This window comes from Dermacentor silvarum, chromosome 7 (assembly GCF_013339745.2).
Source record: "Dermacentor silvarum isolate Dsil-2018 chromosome 7, BIME_Dsil_1.4, whole genome shotgun sequence".
NCBI classification, from domain to species: domain Eukaryota; kingdom Metazoa; phylum Arthropoda; class Arachnida; order Ixodida; family Ixodidae; genus Dermacentor; species Dermacentor silvarum.
In genome coordinates, this window is record NC_051160.1 from 91,659,161 (window position 1) to 91,682,175 (window position 23,015).

Below are 23,015 nucleotides of genomic sequence, written 5' to 3' on the forward strand. Positions count from 1 at the left end.
TCACTTGGCTGCTAACTCGAACCGCGAGAGGAACCTTCAAGGTGCCGCCTTGCGTACATTTCTTTTTGTAAATAAAAAAAGCCGCCGTTGTCATAGCCTCTGATGACGCGAAAAGTCATTAATATTGATTTCGATACAAACGCAGCAGTGAAAAGTGCAAAAAGTCACAGAAAGTTTGCAAGTTTCAACCAATATTATTTTAATTAAACGTTTTTTAAAATAAAAATGGTGCTTCAAAACACAAATACCAACACCTCCCGAGAGCTATGCAAATGCTATGAGCACGCGTTATGAACAAACTATTTTCACGGCCCCAAACGACAGGGAAAATGAGGCGAGGCTTGCCTCTCGACCGCCATTGAATATGGCCGTTTATTACCATCATTGGCGAGCTCGTCGCACCGCAAATTAGGGCATAAAATGTCTGCAATGCTGGCCCAGAGCAACGTCACGCAACGTCAAATTGACGTTTACGAAACAGTCCTTCCTGGTACACTCCTCACGGGATATTTCTTCAGCCAATCAACAAGTTGACATGCCGGCTTTGTTGGAACGCCACCACATATTCGCGAAATTGCAGATGCATTGCACGGGCTTCTGCACGCTACCGTCCACTTTCATTTTAAAGCGCTAAAGTCGCAATATAGGTGCCAAGGACCACCAAAAAAGTATTAGTCGATAAAATTTCCAGCTCAACGTCATGTTTCGTCATTCTGACAAAAACGCAAAATTGCATTTTGCAAAACTTCCATTTCCCAGCACAGATGCAAAAACACGTGACCTCTGGACAGCCAATGAGACAGCCAAGATGGCGGATAAGGCGGCCGTGCAGTCGCCATGCGTGTCGGGAATAAAGGCTTACTTAGGTCGCGAAGCTTCGGGCGAAAAGCGGTGCAGAACGAATTGTCACCGACATCAGCAAGGGTGGTTATGGCAGCAGCGATTAAAGCATGACTATATTTGGACGGAAGAAACATTGGCAAAGAAAAAAGAGCTTTTAATTAAAGTGAGGCACAGTTAGATTCATTCAACGAAAATAAAATTGCTAATCAATTTTATATGCGCATGGCGAAAAAAGAACAACTCTATATTACTTGATCATTATCAATAAATACCTTTTTTAAGCGCCCACCGTAAGAGTCTCCACCGATAGCGGCGAGCTATCACTCGCAATGCAATGCAGCTCTTGAAGTGGGCACAAAGACGCACTCGTAAAGTTCACCTGTTACAATACGCCCCCCTCACATCTTGTGTTGCTTTGATTGTCGATGTTTCTCTGAGTTAGTGACGCGGGTAGTTTCATTGTTTCTTAACCTGTTCAGTCAAAAGTAGTGAGCTGTGACCGCCAGATAACTGTTTTCTTTAGCTGTTTTCGTGAGACAGGACTGGCCGACGGTCTTGGCTTCCGACGAAAGGACGAGCACTCTACGCCCAAAGCGTTCGTCGGCCTCCAAAGAATGTATGTTCTGAGCAGCGATGCGATTTCGTCACCCGTACGGCTGAACTTTTTCTGCATCGCTTTCCGCGCTGAAAGCTCGAAACGCCCATCAAGTCGAATGGCGGGGCATTTGAATATACAGCTCTTATGACAGGCCTCCGAAAACAAATTTTGTGCCTTCACGAACAAAATGACGTCACTTCTGTTTTTAACGGATATGACGTAACATTATTTTTTCTTCCACCGGAAGTGTTCTCTCCTCACACAGATGACGCTAAGCCCCATGAACCGTCGACGAACCGCCATGTTTTGAACGTATGGACCTCTATGGAAGCTTCGCTACCAGGTATATTTACCATGCCACTAGTGTGAAGCAGCTCCTAATATTTTTCGATAACTCGTATAGAAAAGCAAAATGATGAATAAAGAGAGTCCTTACTAGGAACCCTGACTTCGTGTATAGTGTCGTGCTCTGCGAAATGTCAAGCGGCGAATTCGAAGTGACTGCTTGTAATTTTCTTAACCTTCTGCTGCCCTTATGTCGCATGCTGTGCTCTATTGCTTCGAAGACGTCATTGCGACGTTGTTCTACCACTTACTGGTATTTTAGCTCAATTAGCTCTGTTAGCTTTGATATTTCGCTTAGTGTGTTGCGACATGCGCTGAGCCACTGTTGAATAATTGTCTGAATTGCTGGTCTATGCTCAAATAAATGTTTCTGAAAGGCCTATCTAGTCGCATTGGCTGTATTGCTTCAGGTGCCAGACTGGTGTTTTTTTAAAGATATACATGGTTTAAAACACCGTCGCTCTGCTTAGTCTGTTCTTGTAAGATGTACGAGGAAGTTTCTCACCAAGCGCGCCCCGCAGTTGAGAGAAAGCTTGTCTGCTCACTGGGGGTGAGACGGGTTGGAATGTATTCTGTTGACGAATGTCGAGGAATCGTGTGTCGCTTCGTCGACGATATCGTTAAGTGCCGGAAATGCTAAGCTCCTAGTGCCACAGCTAGCGATAACGACATTTCCCAACGGTAAGGCGATTAGCGTTCGAACAAGTTACCGACACGCCATATTTCTGAACTCACGTTTATTTATCATGTGCAGTGATCATTCTGAGACTTTCGTTGCTTCGACAATATGCGACGTGCTCCGGAGTCATCCTACTTTGCCTATGGCCCCACTTGTCAAGGTCGCACATGGACATTGCGGCGTTAACGACGCCAACGCAGTGATGATGGAATGAAGTAATCACGTCGATGGAACGGCAGTGGTGGTATAATGACGACAATGAGATGTCGATTCTTAACAATGACGATGGTAAAACGACCACAGCGTGACGACGTAGACATGTTGAGGAATGCACACCACCAATGTGGCATGCGTACGCGAGAACCAAAAATTCTTAAATGCACCCATGGTCCCGACCAAATGACGCCTCAAGAATACTAACTCACCAAGTTCCGCTTCCAAAAGGCTGCGTATACGTTTTTGAATTTCAACATAGCATTCACTAACATACGAAGCGTAGTACCAAAGCGATATCAGTTGCACAGCTATATTAGCGACACAGAATCCGATATCATCTTGCTAACAGAAACGTGGCTGACCTCGGAGATAGACGATAACGAAGTTTTCCCGTCTGACACAAACTTCACATTATACCGTAGCGATAGACAACGCCGAAGGGGAGGAGGCGTTCTTATCGCTGTTAGGAATACATTATCATCTTACCTAATATGTCACGACGGTAACCTTGAACTTTCATGGGTTGACTTTCATGAACTTTCATGGTTGAACTTTCATGGTGTCTATAACAATACGGTAAAAACCGATTTTGGCATTTGTTACTGATAAACAGCAAGCTTTCATTGATCTGCTGTCCCAATCCTTAGCAAACATAAAACACAAGCTGTCGAATGCACCGCTTTTTCATTTCGGAGATTTTAATTACCCTACATTAAATGGAGTATACTGTCTGTATCAACAGGGACCTTTTCCCCTGAAGCGAAACAATTTCTTGAAGTAACAGAAGATTTCAACCTCCAGCAGGTGATAGCATGTCCCACCAGAGGCGTTAACATACTCGACTTACTTCTTACAAATCACCCGGACGACATTTCCGCCATTACCGCGATTCCTGGCTTCAGCGATCATTGTCTCCTGCAAGTTGTTATTCGTCTCTCACTTAGTAAGAAATCATCTACCCAAAAAATAATCTCTGACTACCAGAGAGGTAACTATGAGGCTATAAACAGTGGACTAGAGTCATTTTGGCAGAATTTTCAGACCACTTTCTTGTCACGCCCAGTCAACTCCAACTGGGAGCTATTCAGAAACACAATATTAAACGGAAAGGATAAGTACATAACCACTATTGTCGCAAAATCAGATTATAACAACCCTTGGTTCACTAAACGTGTAAAATCTCTTCTCAAGCGTAAAAAAACGTCTCTACAGGAAAACTAATCAAAGCAATAACACTGCAGCGTGGGAAAGGTATCGCGCGTGCGTAAAACTGTATATTAATGAGATCAGTAAAGCCAAAGATAAATTTAACAGTCACGATCTGCTGTCCATTCTCCAATCAAATCCAAATAAAGTTTGGCGCATGCTCTCCACGAAAGACACATCTAACACCATCGAACTCGTTGACCTCGATGGTGAACCTATTCCTAATGATGAATACGCAACCGCCCTTAATAACTACTTTTCTTCTGCATTTACTGCTCCCATTCATGACCCTGACCTGCCCACACTCGCTGCTACAGTACAGGCTACGCCAGACCTTAGAAATTCACGCGGAGCGCACATTTAACCTAATCAATAGTCTTAAACCATCATCTTCCGCTGGCTGTGATGGTATAAGTAGTAAACTTCTGAAGAACACCTCTCATGTACCAGCTCAAATACTTTGCTTACTATTCAACCAATCGCTAGAAACTGGGACTGCTCCCGGTGACTGGAAGAAAGCTAATATCTTGCCTATTTTGAATCAGGTGACCGCTCGAACCTTGCCAATTACCGCCCAATCTCCCTTACAAGCATCTCCTCAAAATTACTAGAACACATCATAGCCTCAAGCCTAATGAAACACCTGGAAGCAATTATTTTTTTCTACCCATTTCAGCATGGTTTCCGAAAGCACTTATCCTGTGATTCCCAACTCGCCGAATTCACCCACGACATTCTGCTTATCATGGACAGGAACCTGCAGATCAACGCTGTTTTCTTAGTTTATTCAAAAGTTTTTGATAAGGTGCCTCACAATCTCTTACTGCAAAAACTATCTGGACTTGGAATCTGCAATAACTTACTCAGATGGATTGAACAATTCCTATCCTGGCGCACACAATACACTTCCACAAACAATCACCGCTCACCTCTTACCGATGTGACTTCGGGCGTCCCTCAGGGTGCCTGTCTGTCACCGTTATTATTTCTAATCTATGTGAACGACTTGCCTACTAGCATACATTGTAAACTACGACTTTTCGCAGACAACTGCGTAGTTTACAACACTGTTAACTCCTCTGACGATGTTCTTTGCCTGCAGCGTGACCTCGATGCCATCTCGTCATGGTGTGAAAAATGGCACATGCCTCTCAACTTATCGAAATGCAAATCGATGTCTTTTACCCAAAAGCGCAGTCCCTTTCAGTCCACTTATCACATTAGCTCGGTCAACATCAGCACCACTTCATCTTACAAGTACCTGGGTCTTATTTTGACGTCATCGCTCTCTTGGATAATACATATCGAAACAATACGTCGCAAAGCAGCGCGCTCACTCGGGTATCTACAAAGAAGTTTAAAAAAGGCATCCCCGGAAGTGAAGAAGCTGGCGTACGTGACATTTGTCCATCCACAACTCGAATTTGCTTCCGCTGTCTGGCATCCGTCTCAAGATTACCTAGCCGCATCGTTGGAATCCGTTCAAAACCGAGCCACCCGCTTCCTCACTTCACATTATTCACGGTACACTAGTGTCACTTCCTTGAAGCAAACAATAGGTCTGCCAACACTGAAGTAACGCCGCATGATATCTCTTCTTTGTTTGTTGCACTCCTTCTGTTACAATCCAGGCTCAAGGCACCGCCTTCTTAAACCACCATTGCGAACTTCCTCTCGCATAAGTCACAGCTCTGCCATAGCACGTTTACCCGGCCGCTCATCTGCCATGACCACTTCCTTCTTTCCTGATGCAATCGTTTATTGGAATGCGCTCCCTGACTACTTCGTTACGTGTACTGACCGCAAAAAAATTTCGTGAATACCTAACCAATCACTTTGAATAACTTTCTGTTCCCAGTGTACATCGTTCATGAACCCATCATAAACCACTAGTAATAGCCCTTGTCAGCCCTTCCACCTAGTGTATACTTTTTTTGTTCGCGAACATATTGCCGTGTTGCTTCTTTTAATTCGTAATTTTTGTTTGATTGTTCAAAGTCATACAAAATCAGCAATGCTTCTTTTTTGTTGTTTTGTACGTAACCACTTTTACACATGTTTGTATTGCCCCCCCCCCCTTGTGTAATGCCTTCGGGCCTTCAAGGTAATAATAAATGAAATGAATGAAAACAATGACATCATGACACATGCATGACGACAACCGGATCATGACGATGGCACAATGACAAAGACATGTCGATGACAGAAGGACAATATATTCATGATAGCAAGTGAATGACGACGACACCTTGATTAAAACGATTATTTGGTGTTATATGCCAAAACTAAGATAGCATTATGAAGCACGTCGTCGTGGGGTACTCGGGAATAATTTGGACCACCTGGGGTTTCTTTAACGTGCACCTAAATCTATGTACACGGGTGTTTTCTGCATTTCAAGACCATCGAAATGCGGCCGCCGTGGCCGGGATTCGATCCTGCGACCTCGTGCTTAGCAGCCCAACACCATAGCCACTAAGCAACCACGGCGGGTAACGCAGGGATGCGATGGCACGACAATGGAAGCATAATCACAATTGAATGTCGATGGTGTGGTTACGATAAAATGACGAAGAAGGTATGAGGTCGATGAATAGACGAAGGTGGTTTGACGATGTAGGCACGGAGACAATGGGATGACGTTAATCAAGTGACGACGATGGTAAAACGACCGAGAGAAGACGACGGCATGACGAGAGTCGGATGAAAAAGCTGGAATTACGACGATTCAAAGTCCACTACGGCATCACGATCACGACCGCATACCTAGTGGCCCAAGCTATTAGACAACTTGGGTCGCTGGGTTCGGGTAGAACGGACGATGACGTTGGCATGAGGAGAGTCAGCCAACGTCATGCCGTCAAGCGGGATTGAAGACGATGGGATGACTAAGGCGTCGCGACCTCTTATGCCGTTCACGAGAAACACAAGATGTCTACCTGCTTGGACCTAGTGGCCCAAACAGGTAGACAGCTTGGGCCACTGGGACGGCGTAAGAGGCTAGACAGATAAACAAGTAGATATATGGATAGGCTCAAAACGGCTGAAGTAGGCACAGAATGCTAATCGCCTTAATAAAGAACTGCTGGTTGTCCCGGCCAGTCTGAGGCGCAACGCTTATCGTACCGTTCGTATTAGAGCACAATATATTTGCTTTTCTATATAAGATAGGAGTTGTGCCAGTCAGAAGACTACAGAAGAACATGGTAGAATATACAGTAATGGTAGTAGAGTGCAGTCATATATCAGGAGCACAGCTGTGCTGCAATCTTCCTCAAGAATGCTGCACGCACAAAATACATTCAATGTGTTTGATCTTGCATTTGCGTGAAAGGAACACGCTCTCCAAGCTAATTATAACTTTGAAGACGTCATATGCGAATCATTGGAATAATAAGCTAAAGAAACTGTCTTTCTTGATTCCGAGAAAAAGGAACAGTTTAAAAAGGAGAAAGAACTGACAAAAGAAGTAGTACGAATTAGTTATCGTCCTAAGCTTCGGCAGTCTTGAATATTGCGAGAGTCCGCAGATGATCGTCTTGTTATAAGTCGTGCCAACGCCATAAGACATTTGCTCCCACATGACTCCAGCTGCAACTGTGTTTGACGCCAGAGCAGCAACCGTCAGCAGGTGGCAGCTATTTCAGGAATTCAAGAAATCACACTTTCGCAATAAGGGTGACTGAACGAATGCGTGGTAGCCAGTTTTATTTTAATTTAGTTGTGGTACCCTCGGGAAATTGACTTTACAGAGGTGAGTGTGTTAGGGAAAGAAAAAAAGAGAACAATAAATTGTGTACATTAAGGTAGATGCACTTTTCGCTAAAAGACAGAAAAAGAAAGGCAAAGGGAATACAGGGAGGTTAACCAGACATCTCCGGTTGGCCACCCCGTACCAAGGGAGGGGGCTAGGGATGTATAAGTGAGATAAATAATTACAAAATAGAAGTCGCAGTTTCGCCCGAAAGGCCAAGCATCGATTGCGATAGCATATTAGTAGGCAGCTATATGAAGTAAGGATAGCAGTTTTATTGGCTGTATGAACTTGGAAGTATTCGCTTACTAACTAAATTAACAAGCATGGTGGCAGCGCGCACAGGCAAACATGAACACATTACACTCGATGACCGCGGACACTCGTTCTCAAAGCGAGCAGTAGCCAGCGAAGTGACCTTCGCGCTGTCTATCGCTTCAACACAAACTGAGCGACGAGTAGACCACACGCACAAAGGTATGAGCCGCCTGCAGACCACTTTCAAGATAAGGCGCGCAATGAACGCAGTTGGTGCGGAGCAGAACGCCGCCCCCCTTTCTCCCGCGCTGCCTCCCCGCTTATCTCCCTGCGTGCGACACTGGGCCGCGATCGTCGGTTCTCCGTGCGCGCGGTCGCAAAATAAGTAGGTGCTGTCGGAGAGCAACTCCACCCTTTCCCTACCATCCCCCCTCGGCTTTTCGAGCGACGGAAGACGGCGTGTTTCCTGTCAGCTTCCCTCTCTTACGCGCGCCGGATTGAGCCGCGATCGTCGGCTCTTCTCAAGGTCAAAAGTAAGTTTGAAAGTAAGGATGATGCTAATAAAGGATGTAGTATAAAGCATCCACGTAAGAACCAATTTGTCGATTGCGCGATGAACGTTGTTTGTCAGATTCCTTTGACGTGTGGTCATGTGTACGTAGGGCAGACTTCGAGATGCGTTAACACGAGACTAAGGGAACACTTGTCTAGTCTTAAAGGTCGCCCTAGTACGCATTTGGCGATGCATTGTGAAGAACATGCGTGCTCACCTTGTCTTGGAAGCACCGCCATTTTGTTCAGGCATAGAAATCAAACCGCGAGAGAAATTGTGGAAGCTCACTGGATTGAAAAACTAAAAGAAAAATGCATCAGTCATCCTTCTGTTTCATTTTTAGATAAAGAGAATTCGCTCCTGTCATCATATCTTTAACGCATTTTCGCCTTTTGTGCTTGTTTTATGAACATTGCTGCTTTTATGCTGACCGCGTAGCAGCATTTCATGACAAGCGTTATTTTATGCGCTCTTGACGTGTTCTATTGACAGGATTGCGCAGATCTGTGGGTATTTAAGCCGGTGGTTCTTCAATAATAAAAATCAGTTGTTAGAAAGCGCTCGTCCTTGTGTCTCCTTTTCTTCGTCCCTGTTTGTTGTCGCACAAAAATTTAAGAAAATGAATCTGTTCCAACTAGGCCGACTCGCAGTTATGCTTCAGAAAGCATGCTTCGTTTGACTTCTCTTCAAAAAAAAATAATAAAGAAACGTTTCTTCTAAACATGGCAACAGTTGCGGACAAACTAGACAAAAATATTTCAAGGTACTATAAGGCACATTACTGCTATTTTTTTAAAAATGAACATCATACAAATTTGTCCTAGCGAACAAATGACGCAGATCGTGCAGACGCCCAGTAGCATTAAGCACTTTAGCTTCAATGCGGCAATACGCAAGCGGCCATCCTGGAAATCAACACTTCAGCCATGATGCGATTCGCCACGTGAAGGAATGACAGTGCTAACTTTCTCGCAGGCTAGGAACAATGGCGCACAACAACGCCTCGACCAAACTCGTCTCGCTGTGCGTTCTGTGTACAACGCAGCCAAATACAAGTGGTGCACGCGAGGTAGTAGTATTTAACGTCACATCGTGACTGTTGTATTCTTCATCATCACCGCAAAATATCGTCAATGAACGCAAACAGCCCAGAAAGCTTTGCATGCATCAATTCCCACACTGCGTCAGATCTGCACAATTTTTCATTTCGATTATACTTGCTCTATGGCGATAGTTACTTAGAACAAAACGAGTAGAGTTATATTGAAACACTCCAAGCGCACATGCTGGGTTATCTCTTTTAGGGTCCGAGATAGCCGCGGCGTACTTTATGTTACTCCGGATTAATGTTATATCAAGCAAGAGTTTAGGAGACGGTAGGAGCAGAATGGAAGTTGCAAGGAGGGTATACTAATGTGCTGTAAGCGTCGCTAATTAATTTGTTCATGTGACTGACTGCTCTATATTGTTATTTCGCGCAACAGCCATAAATAGCCAAAGAAATCTTGGCGATGAATGACACAAAGAGCTGTTCTTCAATGAGAAGCTGAGATGCAAATGTTGGATGCGAGATGGCTTAATATTGGCCTAAAATATTCGTTGTAAATGAAGTAAGCTATTTATCTAATAATATAATGTCCATGAACAGCGAGTTCTATGGCCATAAAAGCACACTATGAAGGATTAATTACTAGAACGTGTTAATGATAGCAGCAGCAGTGCCTCAGCTGAGCCCTTCAGCACAAGGGCTACAAGGTATTTTCTCTCTAGGTGACTGCATTGCAGCTGAAGCTTCCAAGGAGACACTGTGTTACAAATATGCCTGGCCAAATGATTTCTATCGTCTTCGTTTCTATTAAGAACATTATTACTGTTTTAAAATTAAAAGATGGCTATTGCTTCAAAAGAACGCTCTGTGCAGATGTATATGATGACAATATAAGGAAGGGAAGTATTTTCTCTCTTGTTCTACTAATCGACACTGAACAAGAACATGAAGGACTCTTAGTCTCTTACCATAGCTACTGCATGTCAGAGGGTTAGTTCCATTTAGAAGATAAGAGTGAGTGCTTTGGTGTGCCCAATTCTTTATCTACAAAGCAGTACTTCCTGGTTTCTTGTTGCTTTCTAAAAGATCCAGTTCCCTATTTTTGGTTTGATTGTGTGTAGTTTGTTGGATACCTCAGTGTCCCACTGCCTCTGCCAATATTGCCGTAGCTTATGTAGTAAATATGGCTTACGATCAGTGGTCAATATAGGTATATTTATTTTGGCATCACAAAAAGTTATGACGTAACCTTTTTGTCCAGCAGCTACGTTGTCCTCTAGGCACCTGTGAGCAGGCACCCAACAAAGAAAAATATTTGGTTAGACTTGTAGGCTGAGCACAGAAGGTCATTGAACTCATTGAAGGTAATTTTTATGTTTTTGTAAGCTCGCCATGCCATTAACAACACTCAATGGGTCGGTCAATATGACAGCCTTTATGATGCTAGTTTGGTTATATGTTTAACAGCAGAGAGGATCGCATATGCCTCCGCTGTGAGAATGCTCGTGTGCGGATTTAATGCACCGGAAGTTGGAAATTACGGTTCGAGAGCTGCATAAGCCACACCACAGGTAGACTTAGAAACATCTGTATGAAATATAGCCCAGGGGTAACTTCAAGTTAGCAGCCAGCGCTCGTCTGTGGTATTTGTTTCTTTGTGTCTTTGTTTTATTCGCGCTGGTAAGCCTAATTAGGTGGTGTTTATGTTTCCAAAGAATGTATGCACTGTTTGCTTCACTCTGCTGAGTGCTTGTAGGCTCTGCCTTACTGGATTATAAGCCATTGCGTTTTTACTTGCTTACAGTGGTATGAGCCATTGATCAGTCGCTGCTTGTCGCCTCTGCCTTACGGGGGTATGAGCCATTGCTCTTCCCGGCACTGCCTCCCCGATCGGCCGACCATTGCTTCCTGTCCACGTTACGCCATGAAGAAACCCCGAGATGCTTGCCACAGACAGCGTCGCTGTAAAAAAAAAAAGAAAGAAAAAAGGAAATGCAGTACTAGATTGACGTGCTCTCCAATTGTAAATGTATTTTGCAACCCAGTACGGTACGTGGCATTCGATGCGGTTCGTGGAACAACGCTGGAATTCGATGCATGGAATTCGATGCTGAAACAAGCACGCGATTGTGTTTTACCTTTACCGACGGCAGTTAAATTTTAAGACGTAGACGTGGATGAAATACCTGCCAGAATAATTGAAATTATCATGCAGTGCGAAAGGTCATGCACATTGCCGATGCCACTATGTGTCTTTAAACGAAAGATCAAGTCTAGAGAAGCTTAATCATCTGCCGCCGCAAAACGTTTTATTTGTGTGCAGAGGATGGTCGAGTACACCTTTATAACACGCTACAAGTGCAGTGAAGAAGGTGTCATGCAACTTTCTTCAATTACGAATTGATTCTGACTGGTCTTTATTACTAAAATGGTATTTTTTTGTAACCTTGTAACTTGTTCGGCATCATACCATAGCAGAGATTATGGCTAAATAATTACATGCTGGTGAACACAACCTTTGTGCGATGTAGCCGGCTACAGTAGCGAGAATTTTACAAACCCACATTTGTTTCCTGTTAGGAGGACCCTGTGACAGGTTTTACTTCGGAGCTGCCGACTGCGCATGTTTACTTTACCTGTTATTGATGTGTACTTCTGATGAAAATAAATTCAACTTCTCACTAAATTCGACTTATGACATTGATGGCACTTGTCCAAAACATACGAACACATGTGCAGTGAATAGATAACATTTTCAAAAATCATATCCCTTGTAAAACTTGCATCTTTCCCTCTTAAGTTGCATCGCATGGTAGCTTATTCATCCAGTGCCGACTCTGTTTGGCTAATATGAATTTTATTACCAAATGTGGAAATAACACGTATCGCGGGGATACGTGTTCTTTCGCTGTGTGGAAAAAACTGAGTTGCAATTTAGGTTGTTTTGTGTATTTACCTGTTTTATTGAACAAATAAACTTCCTTTTTCTAGGAGAAGCGCATTTCAATGTTCGTCGGCACACGATCGACTAGTGCTGCGCCGGCATTTCATCACCAGATGGACGGAACAGAACCGAACGGTTTCTGGGGTTTCAGCGCAAGGAAGTGCTCGCGCGAATTCGTAAGGATGGCGTCGCGACCTAAGGAGCACCGCTTCACTTTTGGTGTACCCGAAGAAACAACATCCATAAACGACATCACCGTTGGATCACCATCGATAGGTGGATAGGCGAGAACCAAATATTAAGGGATTCTCAAACAGCATTCAGGCCCTGCTGCTCAATTTGGTGAGCTCAAGTTGACTTGGAGAGTCGAATTCAACTCGCTCGCCGCAACAACCAGTACGCGGCCTTAGTTACATTAGACATTGCGAAGGCGTATCACAGTGTCGAGCACAGTACTTTAATCCACAGACTCGAAAGTGTAAATCTCCCACAGTATATAATTGCATGGATTCAAAATTTTCTAAGCGGACGCACATTTTATTGCTGTGAAAACAGTGTCCCTTCTCACAGTTACAAAGAGACAAGGGGCGTTCCTGAAGGTGCAGTACTCTCCCCCATATTATTTAATATTTTACTAAATCACATCCCGACGCAGCTTGATGCACAGCTATACGTATACGCTGACGATGTAGCATTTTTCTCGGTATGAAATGATATACATACCCTATACAAAACTTTGCAGTCATATTTGAATCAGATTGAAATTTGGCTAAAAGCAATACTAATGTCACTGAATGTCAACAAAAGTGCAATCATTGTTTTGTCCTTAACTTTTCTATCCGAATAACACTGTCGTATCGCCAGGAGATTATTCTGCAGCTACAATGTTTAAAATATCTGGGAATGATTTACACAGAAAAGCTTAATTGGCGGACACACATAAATACATAGCATGTAATGAAGCGCGTGCTTTTGGTTTATTACGAAGAGTCAGCAGCAATCGTTTTGGAATGCGCAGGGAGACCCAACTGATGATTTATTGTACGTATGTCCACCCCATCCTAGAGTTTGTATGCGTGTTATTTTTTGGAGGTCCTACTTATAAGTTACGCCCTCTGGTTCTTTTAGAAGGCGAATCACTACGTCTATGTGTCGGCCTTCCAACATTTGTAGCAAATAATATTCTTTATCATGAAACTCACCTGCCTTCTCTCCAAACTCGACTTTGTGTACTGACTGTCCAAACATTACTGAACATCTACGCTCCTCCCCAGATACGCTCCTACTCTGTTTATTCGAGAACCGACTGCATTCTTGAGAATCATTATTTCAGACTGCATTGTCCCCAACTAGTTTTCGTGCCGAAGCTATTGGAGCCATTACAAGTATTAACCCGTGATGTGGCTTTTCCAAATTTACCTACTGCGACAGTAAGCGTTCAATTCGATGACATATTTCTGAATGACGCTAAGCTTCTGCCTATTCGATACCTAAAATGTTTGCTAGATGACCACCTCGAGAACCTCCAAACAAATGCAATGCAGTACAGCAACGGGGTGCGGTAGTGTCTAACGCGCAGTGCGCGTAACGAAGGACAGGACTGGCCCAGTGGTGGCGTATGACTTGGAAGCAGCACAGTGTGACCATCTTGCGAGGGGAACAGATGAATTCCGGTGTCTCAACGTCAGTGTGTGTGCACCAGGACGGACTGTGTGTGCAAAGGGGCTGGGGCGAAAGTTCGATGGCTGCGAAAGTTCGCTTGGAGTGTCCATATCGCAGTAAACTATAGCTGCCGGCCAATGCAAGTTCCCATCATGAACATCATGCCCAAAGGAAGAGAAAAATTGCAACAAAAATGTAAGCAAGATATTAGAAAATACTACCAGGATATGGAAATAAAAGGTGCAGTACTTAAAAAAATAATGAAGTGCTAATCGCATGCATCATGTCATTTATAATCACAGGTAAATTTCATGCGTAAATGAACTCTGCATGCTCATGGCGGATGCGCACTGTGGATACTGAACGTGGATAATATGGATAAAAAAGAATAAAAATGATATATATATATATATATATATATATATATATATAGTTTAAAAAATAGAAGCAAGAAGCACATAGGAAAAACATAACAGGACTTTACTGACGTTTCGGCTGGGGTCCGGCCTTCATCAAGACTGCGTTTGCAAGCATACAGAGCTCAATTTCTACCTTTTTGCCGTAAGGGTGAAAAGATAAGAAAGCAATGCAAAGTAAAAAAGAATACAACGAACACGTGAATGGGAACTTGCGCGTGCACAGAGTGTAATTACTTAAAAAAAGAACACTGTGTATACAACAAGGCTGTGAAAACAAGCTCGTAAATCGTGAGTAGCCTATGACCACTGGCGCGCACAGATTTACAATAAGCGACGAAAATACAATAACACGACTTTACTGACGTTTCGGCCGCGCAGTCAAATGTCTTTTTTCAGTCAAATATTTTGACATTTCACTGTGCGGCCGAAACGTCAGTAAAGTCGTGTTATTGTACTTTTTTCTTCTTTACTACGTTCTCGTGTTCTTATATATATATAAGAACACGAGAACGTAGTAAAGAAGTATATATATATATATATATATGTGTGTGTGTGTTAGTGTATATATATATATGTATATATACATATATATATATATATATATATATATATATATACATATATAGTTACACTACGCATATGAACATGTATTTCGTAACGGCTATATAACACATATTATATGGCATGTTTATGAAGGGTTGTGCATATTTCCGCAGCATTAATTCGAAATTATATTGATGTTTATTACTTATTCTTGTCATTAAATCTTTCATTTATTTTATATTTTATTTCATTTTTTCGCACACTCATAGAAATTTGCATAAAATACGCCTGCCTACAAACACAAAGAATACCACGTGTGCAAAGAATGCAATGGATCGCAGTTTCTTCAACTCAGAGGTTAGTAGAGGTCAAAGTGCAGGAGTCCTATGGCCAGGTGAGGGTGTATTGACCGTCTTTGTAATCAAATACTCTCCTGGCAGCAGCGATGCCCTCGCATGCCTTTTGTTAATATGTTTTCATAATGCCACTGTATGTACGCGCAGCTTTGTACCGCTTTATAGCACCACTGTATATGCCCCTCGTTTTTGATGTACCTTGACATGAGTCATTAGTCGTTGACACTCACGACGCCACTAAATCTTTTCAGTGACGCCCGCATGCTTTTTGTTAATGTTTTCAATAATCCCACTCCATGCACGCGCAACTTTGTACCCCTTTATAGCACCACTGTACATGCCCATCGTTTTGATGACTTTGACATGAGTCATTGTACGTGTTGACATCCATGACGACACTAAATCGGTGCGCGCCTGTGCTCATAGGCTACTCGCGATTGACGAGCTTGTTTTCACAGCCTTGTTGTATTCACTGTGTTTTTTTAAACTAATTCCACTCGGTGCACGCGCAAGTTTCTATTCACGTGTTCGTTGTATTCTTCTTTACTTTGTATTTTTTTCTTCTCTTTGCATCCTTACGGCAAAAAGGTATAAATTGAGCTCTGTATGCTTGCAAACGCACTCTTGATGAAGGCCGGACCCCGGCCGAAACGTCTGTAAAGTCCTGTTATGTTTTTCCTACGTGCTTCTATTTTTTGAACTACTTCTGTGCGGGCTTTTGTTATTCTTTACTTCACTGATATATATATATATATATATATATATATATATAGAGAGAGAGAGAGAGAGAGAGAATTTTTATTCTTTTTTAACATTTCGTACTGAAATATAGTCCTAAGGAATGAGAACCTTGTGAACAATCCACCTTAACGAGTCATTCCATCAGGGAGGTGGTGCGGTTTGAACTGCCTCAAAATAAAATTTAAAATATGTATGACGCAAGCTGCATTGAACACGCTCGGGACAGCAGGCTTCGAGGTGGGTAATCTCAAGCCCCTTTCATAACAACCTAGATAAGCGAGGGAAAACAAAAGGCTAACTGTCGCTATGTCCAGGCAACCCCATGAAAGAGACGGACAGGCAAAAATATTTGTACTCAACAAAACAACAAAAATCTACAAAAACCCACAAATCCAATATTTCGTGCACCCCAAACAATATTTCGTGCACCCCAAACGTATAGTCACATCTTCATGGGAAACCCACGTTGAAGACAGCAGGAGCAAGCAAGAAACGAAAAAAAAACCTTCCCTTAATAAAACCTTCAACAAGATTGAAGACTGCTTGTAAACGATCACACTACAACAAACAGAAAAGAAGCACAAAACACAAATGTACAAAAAAATTCCCTCTCACAAAAACTTGCAGTGAAATCCAAGAGGGAGACAACATGCTTACTCAGAAATTACACCCCAGGCTTAATTATCACGAAAAAAAAGAGTATAAAGAAGAAAAATAGCAAAGCTAGGGGAAGCATACAACAAACTTAAAAGAGAACTTGGCAATAATGATTTTACTTCCTAAATAATAAGCTTAAAGCACAAAGCTTCCCCATGTACTCACAATGAGATGCAACAAATGTACTAGAAATATATATATATATATATATATATATATATATATATATGCGTAGAGATATATACAATGATTGCAGAATGTTTGTGTTTTCATATCTGTCGATATGTAGGTGTAGGTTTTTCTGCCTCAACTACGCTTGTATTTGTATGCCTCTGATATTACTTTTAGTATAACCTAAAGTTCTATAGAAAAATAAACGAATGAAAGGAAACAAGAGCACAGATTAGAAGAAGAAACAAAAATGGACACAGACAAAGAGAAGATGTGAAAAGAAAACGTCTTAAACAAATAAAAAATGATAAGAATATAAAAAATGCGAAGGAAACAAAATTAGCAGACAATGAGAACTTGAAAAAAAAGTAAGAAAAAAGACAGGTATGAGAAAGGAAAAAGAAAGAACAGAAAATCAGAAGAAAAAACAGAAGCAAAAGAAAACTCATAAATTATCAAGATACAGCTACAGATATATATAGCCTCAAAAATGTATAGTTCGTCTTCATATATCTACTGTTACGTAATACAGCTATTTCTATGTATTTCTAATGTGATTTATGTACAGTGGGAAACTCGTATAAAAAGCTTTTGCCTAATATTATGTTCAGTTTAGGAAATGGTCACTTAAAAACAGGGACACAAATACTCTCTACAAGACTCACAAATCTTGGATAACATTTCAAAACAATACCTCCGAGCTCCGTATTCTGCAGTCTCCGAATGTACAAAAGAATACTGAAAGAGCAACATCTTCAGCAACAATATCGGAAGAATTAATAAAAAAAATGTCATCATAGAAAATCACCACATGCAGTCTGTAAGTATTAGGACCAACATATAAAATGAAATTCGGCAAAGGAAAGACCTAAACATGCTCAAGTAAATGTCTAGACAATGTTTCAAAAAAAGTTAGCAATACAAATAAACATGGAATATAAGTGCCGAAATTATAATCTATACAGATCTCCATCCCATACAGACAGAGCAACTACACAATATTTCCCACAATCATAACACAAGATCTCCAAGTACAATCGAGAATAGTTTGAGGTAGAATGATCAGAGGGTGGGCAACAGTGAATACCTCTTCTTTATTACACAGGGACAGAGTGTACTAGAATATGGTCGAGTGGGACGAGCGGCTGGGGCGGCGCACGCTTTGCAATGAGGCGCCCGACGTGGAAAAATACAGGGCGGCGCTGTGGTCGAAGTGGATTAGGCCGCACCAAGGTCGCGCCGTGGGAAACTGCTGGCGATACTGCTCGGCAGGGTCATTCGTACTACTTCGCGAGCTGGTAATTGCGTTCAGACCGATCAAATGGTGTTCATAATTTTATATGACATGTATTTATGCCTTAAGAATAAATTCCTTTCCTTTCTCTTCTTTATTTATTTTTTATTATTTTCTAATGCCACTCGGTGATTGCGCGTGCATTGCGGCCGCAGTGTCGGCTTTCATTCTACTATGTTATTGTACGAATCCCTTTGGAGAAAAAATATTTTTCTCGTTCTTCAAGCAACTAGTCTCTCTCGTGTGTATCGTTGCGCATATAGTTTTCTATCAGTAGGTCTTGCGAAACGCAGGCGGAGAAACATATGTAACCTTCCTGCTTGCAGATTCGAACAAGTAAAGCATACCTGCCCCATCCGGTGCCTTGTACTTAGATTTACGGGAAGCATTGGTATAGATTAAAAAAAAAAAGAGTAAACTGCAGTGCAACATTCCATTCAAGTTTCCGCCTTTCTCGCGTAACAGAATGCGGAGTAATTGGTACGGGGTCATTTATTGCAGTCGGACCTCGAGCGCCGAAAACGGTTTTAGTTAGCCATTCTATATGGTAATCTTTGGCCGTAAGCCGTACGTGGCATTTTTTTTCCAGTCGATACTTCAAAAAAGAAAAAAAAAAGAAAGCCTGCGCGGTAGCCTAATTAGTGCCTATATCTTTGATACGGCGTTGCGCTGCTATAGAATTCTTGAGCTCGCGGGTTCAATCCAGGTCGCGGAATTCGATGGGAACGAAATAGGAAAATACTCGTGTACTTGTATTTAGGTGCGCGTTAAAGAAGCCCAGGTTGCAAAAACTAAACCGGGTGCCTCATAATCATATCGTGGTTTTTCCACGTAAAACCCAATGATTTGCTTATATTAAAAAAGAAAAAGAAAAAAGCAGGTGGCTGCGTTCTTCGGCTAATTTCTGGGGGTGTAAACAACATAATTTATTGTCGAGTCTGATTTCCAAGAAAAACATGTTACGCTTATCCTATATTTCACGCGTAAATGTAATGCCGTTCCCAAATGTATGACCGCTCAACTCTGCAGCTTGTATAATATAAACGGCTGCGTTCAGTTATCCGGTGCACTATCATAAGGACTATAATGAAACAAATAAAGGAATGGCATGTCTCACATACACGTAGAGATACGTGCAGATGTGTTGCGTTCGTTGAAGAAGATAAGCGTGTTACCCCATGGGGCACTCAGTTTTAATGGGTTGCAAACATGGTGAGACTGTCAAAAATTCTTGTCTGAGTCAAGTTAGCAGATTTACAGGCTGCCCCAAAACGGGGCGTTTATATTGGATGAGACCTAGGAACTTGTTAATCAGGACTTATTAACATCCGTCCGTTAATGCTCTCAGAAACTGCGCCTCTGCGCAACAGCCACGACTCTCCGGCAGCAAAATCATTCGAAATAACAGTCCTCACTTGCATACAGTCACTCACCTTTGAGATTCCAATAGTGCTGTTATGCGTTACATTCGAACGTAAATGACCATTCGGTGTCGTACAGTATAATAATAACACTTGCACGCACGCGCGCGCACACACACACGCACACGTACCCACGCACGCATATTTAAATATATAAGATGGTTTTGCCTGCTATTATTATTATTTCTGTGAATGAGAGTTTTATTTCCAGTACTCACTAATAAGTGTGTTTCTTACTGCAAACACGTGCGCTTATTCCGGTCGGGAGTTCTCACTTTTTCAATTATTGCATTTAGAATATTTGTTATTTTTCCCTTACATATATGTATCGTAAATATATGTGTCTATGTACCGTTTGATTTAATTACCTAGAAATACATTGGTCATTCTTCGCGCTACGTAGTTAATAAACCTGGTATATTTCACTCTAATATTGTTTTCTTCGTTTATTGTCCTTGATTAATATCCACCAACAAGAAGCGCGTGTGAAATGACACGATATCAATAATAAAATTTTCTTACGTAGCCTTCATGTTGCGGAGATACCAGTTACTTTTAGATGATAGTGGTAAAAAAATTACACCATCTTCCCGTCGCGGAATTCTGAGTAGTATGCGAAGCAGCCGTGGGGTCGACTCAAGTTCCCATTAGTGTTCAGATCGGCCTGTCGCCGCTGCCGTTTCGTGGCAGCGGCTCGAGCCCTCTTCTCCGTGGCGCTGCCCACGGCGCTGACACTGGCTTTGACGCTGGCGCTGTCCGTGTCACTCATCGCGGCGTTGCGGGAGGAGAATCAGAGGACGAAGTGAATGATGATGAGTGGCGAAACACCTGGGGATCATTCGGGCAAAACGCCGGAAGCGTTCTCCGGAAGCCGGAAGCTGGCTTCCGGAACCGGAAGTGGAACCGGAAGCGAAACCGGAAGTGGACGCCGCACGGCGGAGGGAGGGAGATAGTGACATAGCCCCGAGCATAAGATGCTTCGCATCTAAAACAGCAGTTCACCTGGCTAAAACTACATTTGGCACCGGCCGTCAAGAGCCATGGGCGCACCAAAGCAACTAAAACATTTAAAAAATGTACTGCACAGAGGTTCTGCGAGAAAAACTGGGCGTGCGCCAGCGTCCGCGTGGCGAACGCGCGCTCGCTAGCAGACGACGCGCTTGACAACGACAGCAAAATTGAAGACGTCGCGTTGTATAATCTATGCCTCAAATATATATGTTTGGCAAAATGGTGTAAACATAAAGTTGCAGTTGAAATAAAGCGCTATATTAAGAGCGTACTATGCGCAATCGGCCTCGGCGCCCGCAGCGAAAGTACATTGAATATGCCGCGGAGCGCGTCTCCGCCCTAATCCAGTTCGCTCGCAGCGCCCTCGCACTATTTTTCCACGCGCGGCGCCTCAGCGGCAGAGCGCCGTTCGGCCTACTCGACCATTGTCTAGTACACTCTACACAGGGAATAACGGCCACACACTACCAACACTATGACAGGAGGCTGCCACAAGTTGAAGGACCATACCATGAAGAGCAGGGAGAGTGACATAAGCAATGGAGTGTAAGAAATCAAATGTAAAAATACAATTGGTAACACAGCAAGTAATAAAACTGTTTTTATTCAATAGTCAACCAACTCGACAGACGAAGCCGGTTACCTGGTGGTGTTATCGTCGTTGTTGATGGTGCCTTGATCCTAATTACATATGATCTTTTTCGACACCTCATTCATTTTATTTATTCTGGGCAAGCGCTTGCTATGTTCATATAGCGCGAGGCGAGCCTTTTATCATCGTTCGTTTACTGCGTAAAGAACTAGAATGTCCTCCTATAAAGAAGTTCGTTGTGGTAGTCGAAGTGCGGATGGCGGATCTTATACCCGGAGATTACGCAAAAAGCCTTCCTCGTACAGAAAATATTTTTTTAACAACTGTTCAAAGCCTATTGTAACAAAAATACCAACTATTTTGTGTAAGCAGTACCTCTTTTAATTCCCGAAAGTGTGTATAGTTTCTGATTTGTAGTTTACCTGGTGTTCGAGGAGTGTTTCATGCACACTAATAACACTTCTAAACACATCCTTACAGAAGATCAGATACAACATGGTAATGGCACGAATAGAAAAAATGAACAAGATTTTGTGATGACATCATCTTGAAGCACACTGTATGTGTTATACTGATTGGCTGCAAACAAAGCCCTCTGTTCGGCAGCTGTCTTGTATTTTTGCGCTTTCAAGAACACACATCAAATGGTGCAGTTCAATCCTTCGTTTATTAAATTATTAGTACAATAATGCAATGTATCACAAACTTCACGTACATAAAACGAAAGACGCTGGCTTTGCTGTCGCGGTGTGCAATGAGCAATCGCTAGTGCCACTTATTCGACGCACGGTCTCCAGTATTTCTACATGGCATTAGCTTCAAAGCATTCCGTGGCATTCTGTACCCCTATCCTGCGTGGCTGATGGCTATGAAGTGCGTTGATCTTATGAAGCGCCTGTGCCTGAGCTTCGAACTAAATACAAGGAAATAAACATGTTTTGATCGGCATACACTGCACCGAATCTGATTAGGTTTTGTTGCGTTTAAAAGAAAAAAGGCAAACTCTACCATGTGCAACTTCCAGTTGGTTTCATTTAGGCGATAATTTGTTTTACCATTATTGTTTTATGTCAAGAAATTAAAAGAAAAGAGACGCTGAATCACTGGGTTTACAACCCTGTAACACAACTATAAAAACGATATCGCATTTATGTGAACATTTATGTGAACTGCAGCTATTGATACATCGACAGTGAACAAAATTGTTATATACAGCAATCTGTGATTAAATTTAAATTAAGTTCTGTGGTTTTACGTGCCAAAACCACGATTTGATTATGCGGCACGCCACAGTGGGGACTCTGGAATAACTTAATTCGATCACCTGGGGTTCCTCAACGTGAGAGCAAAGCACGGCACACGGGTGTTTCTGCATTTCGCCCCCATGGAAATGTGGCCGCCGCGGCCGGGATTTGATGCCGCAATCTCGTGTTTAGCAGCTCAACGCCATAGCCTCTAAGCAACCACGGCGGGTGAGCAATCTGTGAGATACAGCTGACTTGTGAGTACGAGTTGTGAAAAACCCTTACCAACACTGTAACAATGCAATGTTACAGTGTTGGTAAGGGTTTGCAACGCAATGCAGCTCTTGAAGTGGGCAGAAAGACGCACTCGTAAAGTTCACCTGTTACAATACGCCCCCCTCACATCTTGTGTTGCTTTGCTTGTCGACGTTTGTCTGAGTTAAGTGACGCGGGTAGCTTC

At 42.6% G+C, this 23,015-nt stretch overlaps 1 protein-coding gene across 2 annotated transcripts in view; it reads right to left on the reverse strand.

The window, feature by feature from the left end:
• LOC119459014 (glucoside xylosyltransferase 1-like) overlaps nt 1–23,015 on the reverse strand; it is a 276,245-nt gene that overhangs the window by 127,771 nt on the left and 125,459 nt on the right. The window contains exon 8 of one of the 2 annotated variants that reach the window (XR_007467936.1): nt 22,491–22,635. The exons of the other annotated variant lie outside the window; for it this stretch is intronic. The gene's annotated coding sequence lies outside the window, so the exon portion shown is untranslated. Of the gene's footprint in view, nt 1–22,490; nt 22,636–23,015 lie in introns of those variants that run through there. 2 annotated transcript variants of the gene reach the window in all.